The sequence below is a fragment of the Dipodomys merriami genome, unplaced genomic scaffold (genome assembly GCF_024711535.1).
Source record: "Dipodomys merriami isolate MVZ:Mamm:240054 unplaced genomic scaffold, mDipMer1.0.p SCAF_8, whole genome shotgun sequence".
Classification (NCBI taxonomy): domain Eukaryota; kingdom Metazoa; phylum Chordata; class Mammalia; order Rodentia; family Heteromyidae; genus Dipodomys; species Dipodomys merriami.
In genome coordinates, this window is record NW_027206401.1 from 58,487,922 (window position 1) to 58,501,219 (window position 13,298).

Sequence of the window (13,298 nt, forward strand, 5' to 3'; positions counted from 1 at the left end):
CTCCTGAAGATAATTTGCCCATTTGCATTTGGTGAGGAAGAAAAGTTGTGTTAGTTTTCCTTATTCACACTAGCAAACTATCATGTAAGCAGAGACCCTATCTATGACAAATAATCTAATCAAATGAGAAGTTGATAGATGCAGTAAAAATCATGAAGCTAAGAAAGGCAACTGGAAATGGAAGATGGAGTTTCCATAGTCATTATTCTGGTCCAAATTGGCTCCACTATAAACATAGAGTGAAGTCCAGACCCTGGAGAGAAAGCTGTGAGAGTTAGATCATGTCAATCAGAAGGAAGCACAAGCACATTATTTTTAATAATAAATATCATTCTTATCAAACATATATTAGAAGTTATTTTAAAATAAAATTAGGATGAGATCAGAGCTTTACCCAATAACAGAGAATATACAATGTGTTCTTATGTATGTACTTCTATTCAAAAAAAATTTACTATGTTTCAAAGAAAATATCCTTTAAGAAAAGAAGGGCTGGGGCTGGGAAGGTGGCTCAGTGGTAGAGCGCTTGCCTTGCATGCCTGAGGCTCTGGGTTCGATTCCCCAGCACCACATAAGCAAAAAAAGAAAAAGAGCCGGAAGTGGCCCTGTGGCTCAAGTGGTAGAGGGCTAGCCTTGAGCTGAAGAGCTGAGGGACAACACCCAGGCCCAGAGTTCAGGCCCCACGACCGGACCCAAAATAATAATAATAATAATAATAATAATAATAATAATAATAATAATAATAATAAAATAAAAAGAAAAGAAGGGCTTTCATTCGCATAACAAGAAACACATTTCCACTCTGAATTCTGCTTGTGAATAGTACAAAACTTCAGAGTGTTATAACAATAAACTTTTTCTGAAATTTCTGGTTAAGTTGAATATACATATGCACATATTTAATAAATGCAGGAGGAAAAGATAATCAGAATATTGAGAAAATGCTAAACTCAACCATGGCCATGAAATGCAGCAGTGTTAAATGGTTTTTAACCTAAAGCAACCACGGAGAAATGCATCTTAGATCCTTCACAAAGATGGAGTCATCTAGAAGAACATTTAAATTAAAATCTTGTGAAATTGACTGAAACTTCTCATTTTAATACTCAATCATGAGCCAATGTGGGACAATGTCTTTCTTGTATTCAAATATGTTAATAAATGTTGTAATATTTTAGTGCTCCCTGGATTTTCTTTTCTTTTCTACATATATATCAAGATCCCTAGAATCACAGCCATGTTGGAACAAACACAAAGCAAGTGACCACGAAGAAAAAGACAATGTACATGACATCACAGAAAAATAAAAGCATTCCGTCATACCATGCGTGTGGCCTTCTCTACCCAGAATTACACCCCCCACCTTCCGTACTTCCCGCTCTCCACACATGGTGGGTAACCAACCCCTCTGCAAAGCCTGACTGGGCTGCTCCCCACTTTCCAAGGCCTCAGGGTCCTCTATCACCAACAATGGAAACAACTGTTCTCTATCACTCCTTGTGGGAAAGAGATCATCCCCATCCCCTATCTACCACGAAAATCTGATCAAAATGAAGGAGAGAAGGAAAAGAAGGTCAAGGGAAGGTGAGGGGGAAGTACATTCAATTCTAAAGAAGACATTCAAAGTAGGATTGTTTAAGGGGCATGGTGATGCATGCCTGTAATCCCAGCATAAGGCAGAAACAGGTCGTAAGTTTGAGGCCATCCTAGGACTACATAGCAGGACATGGATACTGTGAAAGTATATATAGTTCCAATGTGTATGTATTAGAGGTCGATATGGAAGTGGAGATGGTTGAAAGTATTATAGACATCTATATAAATGTATGTAGATATGATACCAATGATGATAAAGATACATAGAGATATGATCAGTTCATAAGTGATGTTGAAGAGCTGATAAAAAATAAGAACACCTCATTGCACATGGTGTAGAAAAGAAATGAATGACAAGGATAGGAAACCTGGAACAACTTTTGGTTCACACTACATGGATGAGCTTTATGGAACAGTATTGTGTGAAACGGAAGCACATTGTGCTCTCCGCTGGTGTGAATGTTCTTCTAAACATGGAAAAGCTTTCAAGGCAGGTGTTTGTGGGACTTATGCAAGAGGCAACATTGTTGGACCAGACCAACATGAAAATCACTCTCAAGCTCTCAATGAATTCTAGAACCTTCAGGAGAGACAAGGCATTCCTCAGCAATGTTTTCCTCTTTCTTTCATTCTAACTGTTCATATTTATTTTATAAATCTACAACTCATCTTCTGAAGGCACTAACAACATTTCATGAGGTCCTTATGGGAAGTTATCACATTACAGCGAGAGACATCTGAAAATGGTTTTTACAAAGAACAAGCCAATAAGATGTACCACAAACAAATGTGTTTTTATGCCCACCGTACACAAGAGTAAAATAAATTCAAAAGACATTCATCATATTTCACAGAAAACTTCCTGTGACATGTAAACGAGAGCTATGGGTAGACTACATCAAATCATCGCTATAATCTCTAAACGTAGTCATTACGCATTAATATCATGTTTTTAGTTTGTTACATGTTGGGTGCATCTCGACTGTTTTGTGTTGAAGTTATATGACATTTTCCAATATTCTAATTTGGCAAAACTTAAAATGAATTTTTCCATGATTGATTAATCCCATATGAATTTCGAGGATTATTTATGAGAATGGTTTGATTTGGAAAGGCCCCAGTGACAGATTTGTTTATAAGAGCTTGTTAATGCCTAGAAAAATGCAGTCAATTAAACAAGTGTTTCAAATGAATTTTTCCATCAAAAGGAATGTTAATTCTGAACTTCTCCCAGGGATATGAATTCTAATTCCTCCTGAGCTGTTCCCTGGTAGAAAAACTCTTTTCTGAGTGCCCACCACAGGCCCGCGACTCTGTGTTTACCAAGAAAACCTGGGCTGTGTTTCTACAGGTGTGTCTTTTATTTTAAAACAGAAAAAGACTACTAAAGCCCTGGCCTGGGCTCGATGTTTCCCCATGTGAATGACACAGCCTATCGATGCCTGCTCACCACTTTGCTTCACAGTAAATAACCCCGCTTTTAGGAAGAGAGACTTGGTGTTTGCTACTATAAATCAGAAGTACCACACTGTTGATGTTTTAAAGTCTCACCAAAGGGAAACAATAATGGAAACCTTGTGATTTCCTTGAAATGGGACTTTCCCATTTTGAAAGCGCTGGAAAGCTAAAACTTATGAACAAGTATTAGCTAGCATATGTCTAGGACAAGCAGAAGAGGTCAAATGCTATGTACATATGACCATATAACCCGATGCTAAGTGAAATGAACCCCAAGATAGGGACACAAGTGGTTTTATCTTTGTTGCTGTTCTTCTTATTGTACTTATAAGGTACTATGTGATTTTTTTTTCTTGTTTCTTTTGTATGTTCTTGCCCCATGGTACAACTCCCGTTGTCACTGTATTTGATTCCTGTGCCCTGCATCTTGTATATACATTTTTCTAATTTGGGAGGGGAAGGGAAATAACAAAATTCTGAAACAAGGATGCAGGTTGACCCATTGTAACAATGAGATGTACAAGACACTATGTTGAAAATGAACTTTACAATTTGAGGGTGGGGTGAGGAGTTGGGGAGGTGAGGAGGAAAGGGATGGTAGGGGGAAAAAAGGAGGGGGTAACAATGCTCAATAAGAAATGTACTCATTCCCTTACTCATGTAACTATAACCCCTCTGTACAGTAATTTTACAATAAAAATAAATAAATTAAAACCCAGAGATGTGAACCTATGCATAGCTTCTAGTGCTTAAAGCTTCTGAAAAGAAAGCAATTTAAATGTGCTCCTACTGTTTGTGCAGGATAAAAAGCTTCTAGATGAAAACCATTTTGTTCTTGAACTAAATGCAAATACATATATTTTTATGCCTACCTTACACGCGAGCAAAAGAAATTCTAGCTATGTAAACAAAATACAAATGTTTCATAGCTTTCAAAAAACAGAGCTTTATTTTCCATAAACACTATGTATTAAAGTGAGGGCTCAACTTTCAATTGTAGTCATCTTAAAAATAACAACTTGGAAGCTAATCCAAATATGTTGATCCAGAATGTGTTTTACCAGCTCTCTCCCCACAGAGATTGTTTTTGAAGATGTCAGTGGTGTTTTAGTCACTGTTGGAGCTCATGAAAGCTGCCATCGTCACTCCGTGATTGCTGTCAGCTGTGCACTCTGTGGGACAGCTTCAAATGACAGAGTTCGAAAGAGATTCCATGTGTCCTGGCCATCGGAGACAATGGTAGACTGAATGAGAACCAGAAGGACAGAGGGTTTGTATCATTTAAGATGTATCTGTGGTTTTGAATCTATGGATCATGAGGGTTATTATTATATTTCTATGTATAGAATGTGCCTTTTTATTTATATTTATATAAATCTATGTGTTATTTATATTTATATAGTAACTCCTGCTGTGTATCAGAGCAAAACCTAGGCTGGGAAATAAAACTTTCTCCCTGTCTTCCAGCTACATGGCACAGTGGACCAATATCATGAAAGTTTACTTATCTATGTCTTATTCTACAGGATGTTTCAGTGGTGCTGCCTTCATGTGTGTGTGTGTGTGTGTGTGTGTGTGTGTGTGTGTGTGTGTGTGTGTGTGTGTGTGTATACATAGATGTATATATATACACATATATATGTGTATATACGTGTATGTATATACACATATATATGTGTATATATATACATGTATGTATATATACACACACACACACACACACACACACACACACACACACACACACACACACACACACACACACACACACACACACATATATATATATCCCGTTTGGCCAAGGGAATCCCATTTATTTCCAGAAATAAAGTTGAAGGGTGAGTATAAAGGTCACGGCCATTCATATCTTCCCCTGGTTTGCACTAATGGGAAGGAAAGCAAATTACTATCAGGATTAAAAACAAGGAATAGATATTAAGTAGAAGATGTCAGCATATTTGACCTTAACAGAACTCCTACCAAAAATCACTGGTGTGTACTCAATTATCATGTGTGCAATAAGTCCACTCACTGTTGATTTGTCCACTGCTTAGATAATGCGTGTACAGGAGCATTTAAGCAAATGTGAATGAGAGAAAAGCATTTGATAAATCTTAAGCTTTTTTAAAATGTTTTTCTTATCTTTAAGTAGTTGTTCAGAGGAGTTGCCATTCTGTGTATGAATACAGTGCATCTGGATGGATGCCATCTCTTTCGTCATTCTCACTCCCCTCTGCTCACTTTTCTGTATTCTTAGGTTATGTGTTGATGTTTTTGGCCCTTTGACAGAGCCGTTTATGTGTGCAATGCATCTTCACCTGTGTCATCCCTTCATCATCTTCACCCCCTTCCCCTCACCCCTGCCCTTACTGTTCTCAGTTCTGTGGTTGTTACCATGAATTCCTGCCTGCATTCTCCTCCTTCCCACTTTCATCCTTCTCCTCTCCCCTTGGTCCCACCTGCCCCCTTGTGTGCACCATTGGTTGCAGATGAATTAACGGAAGCATAATAGACTCTATGGAGATACCTTCATTTTTACATTTCTGTCATGGACATTAAAAGGAGGGCAGGAACAAGCAATTTCTACTTCAGTATATGTAGTCGACCCTTTCGGTTCTTCCTCTCTCGTTGTACTGGCCATGGTCCCTGGGAGAGTCAGGAAATGCAGGCTGTTCAACTTCTCTGCTTCCACGTGCTGGTGGGACCATGAAGAGATGCCACCTTGAGCCTCTGGGTGACCATGTTCACTCGGATTTTAAAACACAGGGCACAAGGATGCTTCTCTCCCTCCACCTCCCAGCTTTTCCTTCCTTTCCAGTGTTCCAGGTCCACACTGGGGCAGGGTTCTGGCATGCTGCCATTGGTTTCTAAGATTCAGGTTGGCACTCAGACAAGGACACTTCCAGTCGTTGTCCTGTGTTCTCACCCAGGTGTCTATTGTGACACCTGCCCTTCTAACCTGTCCTGTCTCCTTCAGTATCCATTCGTGTGTGTGTGTGTGTGTGTGTGTGTGTGTGTGTGTGTGTGTGTGTGTGTGTGTGTGTGTGTGTGTGTGTGTGTGATCATACTGGGACTTGAACTCAGGGCTTTGTATCCTTGCTTAGCTTTTTCCCTCAACACTGGCACTCTACCATTTGAGCCACATCTCCACTTCTAGCATTTTGCTGCTTGATAAGAGACTCTCTCAGATTTGTCTTCCTGAGTTAACGTCAAGCCTCAGGTCTCAGCCTCCTGACTAGCTACGATTATAGAAATGAGCCACCAGCACATGGCAGATGGCTCATTCTGGGAGTTGTTAAGAGGCCTATATCCAAACTTGTTCATGCACAGTCTATGCGATTCTCTTTGAGGTATCATGTGAACCTTAACTGAAGCACAGTATTGCAATGGTTCTCAGTGTGCGGTAATTAGCCATGCAAATCACTGGGCATGGTCGGGAACTGACTAAATAATTCTAGGAGTAAGGTCCAGAAATATCTGTTTCAATAAGCCTGAAGGTTGATTACCATAAATGCTAAAGTTTAAGAACAACTATGCAAGCAACAATGGATGCTTATTTTTTAAAGGAAACAAATTTGTCATCCTTCACCTTTCAGAGGAGAATCATCAAATCACTTTTATTAAATCTCCACGATACAGATATAACAAACTAAATTACTGTCTTAGTGTGTGCTTTCTTGAAAGCATAGCTTGAGACAAGAACAAAATTGCAAGCTGTTTTCCTGGGATGTGGGAATCAGGGAGTAGCAATGAGGAGGAAGGGAACCAATGTGTCCTCAGGGCCACTGTCGATAGCAGCAGCTCAACCTTGCTGGGTCTCTCAGATGCTTACAGAAAATCAGTGTGGACTATGTCATGGGACTCCGGGAGCCTGAAACACCAGTCTACCAATTCCCACCCCACAACGTTTGCCACACTGCTCTAGGATCACTGATACCCTTGAACTCTGGGCTATCTCTGAATCACAAAATTACATGGAAATGTTTTCGACTATGACAAAATAATGTGGCTTCGTGATAGGAGGAGAGATTGATAAGCCATTTGGTTGGCTTGTTTCTTTTTTTCAAACTCATTACATTGTAATTCAAATAAAAATTAAATTACAATGGATGTGATTGGTGAGAGGAACACATTGTGAGCCATCAGTATTTTCTACATCCACCATGTTTGATAATTGACCACAGTTCCTTGACATGTGTTATAAACCTTGGCATCCACGTAGACTTAAAAGAGAGCCAAGGTGTTAGAATATAGTTCACATGTGGATAGTTAATAAGTCTGCTGAGGGCTATTTTAAGGAATTTTTCTTTACCACCTCAAAAATTCCATTTGTTTACAAATCTAGAGTTCAAATTTTTCTATAGAATCAGGAGGAAAGCAAAACAACATATCTTTAGGCTAATTCCCTTTCATGGTAAGTTTGTGATTTATAGTAGAAGATTCCTATTTTTGAATTTTTGTTTTCTATCCTCAAAGAAGAGGTTCATAGTATATTTTTAAGATTTTTCTTTATGTCATAAAGATTGTCACTTAGCAATACATTAATCATATCTAATTATATAGTTAGTAAACTCAATTCTTCTTCCTCACCATCTCAAAACACTGCACACCAGACATGAGAGCCCAAGTGTCTCATTTTATTTCTTCTCCACAGAAAAAGAACCCCTAACCCTTGACCAGGCAATTGATCGATCAGAACAAAGGTGACATCACTGTCTCTCTTGCAGCTATGTGTGACCATGTGGCTACACTTGTCCAGTGATATGTAAGCTGAAAAGCTAGGTAGCAGCTCTGGGTAGCTTTCTTAGCAATCCAGCCTGCCTTTTGCCCTGTGTCTCCCCATTCCCACCACCTTCCAGCTGACTGATAACAGCTGGGATGACTTTGTAGCCTATGATCTGCAGTTTAGACAATTTCTGGCAGAGGTCACCAAACTATAGTGCATGGACTAAATTCAGCCAGCTGACTATTTTATGCATCTGGCAGGCAAATAGTGGGTTTTTACATTTTTGTAGATGCTGGGGAAAAAAATTAAAAACAATAAGATTTCATGACACATGAAAATCATATAGAATTCACATGTCAGTGTCTATAAAAACATTGGAACATAGCCACATTCATTCATTTACTTGACTGTTTATGGCTGCGTTGTGCTGTATTAGCAAAGTTTGAGTATTTGCAACCGAGACCATATGGCCCACAAAACCTAAAATATTTGTCATCTAGGCCTTCCAGAAAAGCTTTGACTCCTAATCTTAGTGATGAGGCCAAGCAAAGCAGAGCAGTAAGAAAAAAAAATAGAAGGATTCTGTATTTCTCAAGACTTTTATAAAGGAGAGCAGCCAAACTGCCTTTGGACCTTCATGTTAAATTAACAGAAACTCCTATTTCTTAGCCAGTATTCTACAATATAATCTTCATTCTGTTTCTCACTCCTCACCGTATTCAATCCGCCTTATGACTAGTGCCCATCGCTGGAAAGGAATGGACTGTCCCATTGTCTTGCCTTTGCCGTAAATCCATTGGATGAAAGCAATCAACACACAAGCAGAAACTTGAAATGAGACTATGCAGCTGACCTTGTCATGCTCTTCTGAATGTGGCCTGGTGTCCCATTACTCATTAAAGAATGATAGACAAATGGATTTGAAGCTCACTTTTCCCCATTGCAACGAAAGTAGCATGACTGGCTTCAGATCAGGCCCGACTAACCCAGCAGTGACAACAAGTGATTGCTATATGCCACTCCATTGGGGGAACTATTTTTGTCTCTAGTAAAAAAATGAACTGATGGACATAGTGACTGTGTGTCTATATCCTGCTATCCAACTGAAACCAATTCTACTGTCTAGGACAATTGTATAACTAGAAAGAAAATTCCAGGCTTTCTGAGAGAGAGAGAGTAATATTACCACAGAATCTATGAGATCCCAGTTGAAATAAAAGCCAGGCTGTGCCACATAGCATTTACACAGTAATTGCATTCTGCTTAACCTCTTGATTCTTAGTATCTTAACCTGAAATGTGATTATTATTCTACCCACATCATGCTGCTTATTCACAATTTAAAATAAGATAATACAGGCAAAGCACTTAACAGGTAATACAATCATAGAGTAATACTGCTGAGAGTTTGGCTGACTCTATACCAGCCACTTCACTCAAAGCAATCCTGAGCGAAGCATTCTGTTTTAATCTCTATGTTTATGACACACGAGGGAACAAAAGGCTGTTGGAGTTAAGCAAATCTCTCAAAGATACACAGTTGGAGCATGACAGGGCTGTCCTTGAACCCCTGGAAGCCTCATTCTACCCTCTGTAATCTCAAATCTAGCATGTAGCACTTTAGCATTTCTAAACTATTTCCATTCTTCTAGTCCTTGTAGTAAATTAATGTTTACTTTGGGAGGAAATGGCATTTTATACCTGGTAAGCTAAAGATACCAACTAAATATTTACTCTGAAGTAAGAAAATAATTATCTTCTTACTTTTTTATCATGTGTGTGTGTATATATGTGTGTATATGTGTGTGTGTGTGTGTGTGTGTGTGTGTGTGTGTGTGTGTGTGTGTGTGCTGGTGCTGTCTCTCTCTCTCAGATTTTTGCTCACAGCTAAGGCTCTACCACTCAAACCTGCAGCTCCACTTCTGGTTTGTTTTTTTTTTTGAATGTTAATTGGAGATCAGAGTCTCCTGGACTTCCTTGCCCTGGCTGGCTTCTGACTGAGATTCTCAAATTTCAGCCTCCTGAATAGCTAGGATAACAAGTATGAATTGGCAGTACCTGGCATAATGATCACATTGTTCGAAGTGCATGAGAGCTTCCAGGAGTCACTGAAGCACACAACTGCCTGGAGCCCACCACACAGCAGGCTGCTTGTGTCTGGGAGGAGTGCAAAGAATGAGGGGAGACAAACCAGACTCCACCCGGATGTCAAAGGCAGGACATGGGGTTTGGGAGGACAGAGCTGCCCCGCCCTCTGAGCCAAATGGTTCAGATCAACCAAATGTGTGGAGAGAGCCGAAACAAACCAAGCAGCCTCCTCTGAAAAGGATTCCAAGTCAGTTTCCTTTTCTGATTCTTTCTTTTAATTATTTCTATCTATTCATTCATTTATCTGTGCTGGTCCAAGGGATTGAACTCAGGACCTTGCACTAACTATTGCTTGTCTTTTTCACTCCAGGTTAACACTATGTCGCTCGAGCTACATCTCCATCCTTGGCTTTTTGCTAGCTCATTAGATGGACTTTTCTGCCCAGGTTAGCTTTGAACCTCCTGATCAGATTTTAGTCTCCTAGGATTATAGTTGACAGCTACCACACTTGACTCAAACTCAATTTTTTTCATAACATTCACACATACACACACACACTACACTGAACCACCAGTTTTCTGGGTATCTCTGGGCCTAAAATGTTGAAAACTAAACCTAATTAACAGAATTACGCCAGAGACTAGGTGGAGGCTCACCCTGTAATCCTAGCTACTGAAGAGGTTGAGACCTGAGGATCTCACAGACTGAAGCCAGCTGGGGCCGAAAGGTGCATGAGCCTCTTATGTACAAATAACTAGCAATAAAAGAAAGTAAAAGTGTGGCTTAAGTGGTCAAGTACCAAAAAAGCCAAGCAAGAGCAAAAGGCCCTGTGTTCAACCCCAGAACAGGCAACACACACACACACACACACACACACACACACACACACACACACACACACACACACACACACACACACACACACACACACACACACACAAGAATTATGTACAAAACAGTTACTTTGGTACCATTAAGAACCTTTAGACTAAATTCTACTATTATAGCTTTTATTTGGCCCTGAGAAATGATATTATCTTCACTGTAAGAGAAAACGATTTGAGTCACAAATTTCTCTTCTGTCTTCATCCCATTATCCTTAATTAACCTACTAAACTAGCCAAAACGTCTGCTTTGTATTTCAAGCTGCATATTTTTGTAGATTCTATATTCCTGTGAACACAAAGGTACCCTGCTTGAAAATGTTCATCTCCAAAGCACAGCTAGTTACTAAGCTACCAACTCTATTTCCATGGTTTTGAAAAAATACTTCAGACAGAGATTTGGAATGAACACCTCCAAAATCTGGGATCAATCAAGAAATCACTCCCTAAAAATCTTGTTAGCTCCATTAAGTGTTTCCATCGCTAAAAAAAAAAAGAAAAAGAAAAAAGAAAAAGAGTTTTACTTTAGAACAATTCCAAATCCTCTGAATTAATTTTCCATTTTCCTTTTCATGATTCCAGTACTTCTTTCTCATATATGCCTCTGTTTTTTCCAGACTGGCAGATGTTTAAAATTTTTAATGAGCAAATTCAAGTTCTTAAATTAATTCCTAAGAATAGGATTATACAAATGTATTCTGGCCAATAAATTATCACTTTAAATTAAATCACCAAGTAACCAGAGTTCACATTCTTATAAAAATCAGTAAAATACACCCGAGACTGTCTAAACATTTCTTTTTTCTCTCTGTTTTTTTTTTTTTGGAATGTGCTGTCTCCAGTCTTCCTAATCTATATAAATATAGAGAAGGTTTTGCCAAGATATACAGCCTTGGTCAGCTGTCCAAATCTTATCAAAGCCCAACTGAAGGAGAGTGATATTTATGGCATATGGTTTGAAGTATTATGCAAATCACAGCCTCTACACATCAGAGCCTTCCACATTGTGTTCTACAGTTCTCTCTACCATTGGGTTTTAAGAACAAGGCCAAGTTGGCAGATGTCAGAGTCGACTGCCCCTACCTAAGCCAAGACAGTTTTCTTTTTACTTGGGGGTTCTGCCAAAGATTACATTTTCAAAGAAAGGGAGGATTCTGATGTTTTAAAATGTGGAAAAATAAAAATAAAAACAATACAGTGATTATTCTATATCTTCTCCTTGAATTAGTCCTGAGCACCAGAAATCTTTGTGATTATCTCACATCATACTGCTTCTGCATAGTAATGATCCTGACTGCAGAAGGAGCATGGGAGGGCAATACAGGGTGAAATTCTCCATGTCGTTGCTTCAATAGTTATTATCCCTCCCGTGTAATGTGAAAAACTCTGAGAGTTAAAAAATATAGAAAGTTCTGCATATTAATCTTGGAGGAAGGCTGTCTAATCATATCTCCCTTTCTGCTTCTATTTCCTAGACTCTTGGAAAATCTTGTCAAAGAAAAAACCAGTATAAATGACTCTATGACTTAAGATGCTGGTTTTGTTTTTATATATTATTTTATGTATATCTTATGTATTCATTTACATTTTCACTAGGCTATATTTTTGGCTATTCCACTCTTTTATTATATGTTCTACTATTTAAGATATCTCAGCTTGGTTATTTATAATAGAGATCTAAACTCCTAAAGAAAACCGTGTGCGTGCGTGTGTGTGTGTGTGTGTGTGTGTGTGTGCGTGTGTATGTGTGTGTGTGCGTGTGTATGTTGTGCTGGTCCTGAGACTTGAACTTGGGCCTGGGCACTGTCCCTGAGTTTTTTCACTCAAGGCTGGTGATCTACCACTTAAGTCATAGTTTCACTTCCAGCTTTTTGGTGGTAAATTGGAGATAAGAGTCTTATGGACTCTCTTGATAAAGAAAAAGATATTTTTGTCTCATGTTAAAAGGGTCTGTCTGCATCTTGAGATTGCTTATTAACTCATTCCTTCTGTCTTGCTGTTCCTGCTAACCTGCAGTCTGGTCCTCACTTGTGCCAATGATAATACATCCCTCACGTCCACGCCACATGCAGCAAGATGAAAGCAGGGCTGGAAAATCAGCACCTTTCTCATCTTTAACAACTGCACCTGGGAATTCTGCACATCCATCCCACATGGGGACCAGTAGCCATAATATATACACATATACTATGACATGGCCTTCCCCATGAAGCTCTTTCAATAGAAGAAGGAAACAGAGTAATTACTAAGAAAGAAGAAAATAAACATCATGTTCTCCATATTGTAGTCTCAATCATTGCTTCTCAAGTATTACTGGGTACCAGATTCAAGCATAAATTCCTAGGTATGCAATGCTGACTTTCTAAACTTAAATTGCAAGTAAAGAGGCCCAGCAACCCATTCTAGATGAGTTGGATCCTTGGGTAAATTTGAGAAGGCATCAGTGATTTTTGCTTTGGATTAGACATCTGTGCTGAGCATTGAAACGGATCAGGACTTCACATGGACAGAACTTTGTGTTTGCTCAGTCCTGTGGACTGCCACCA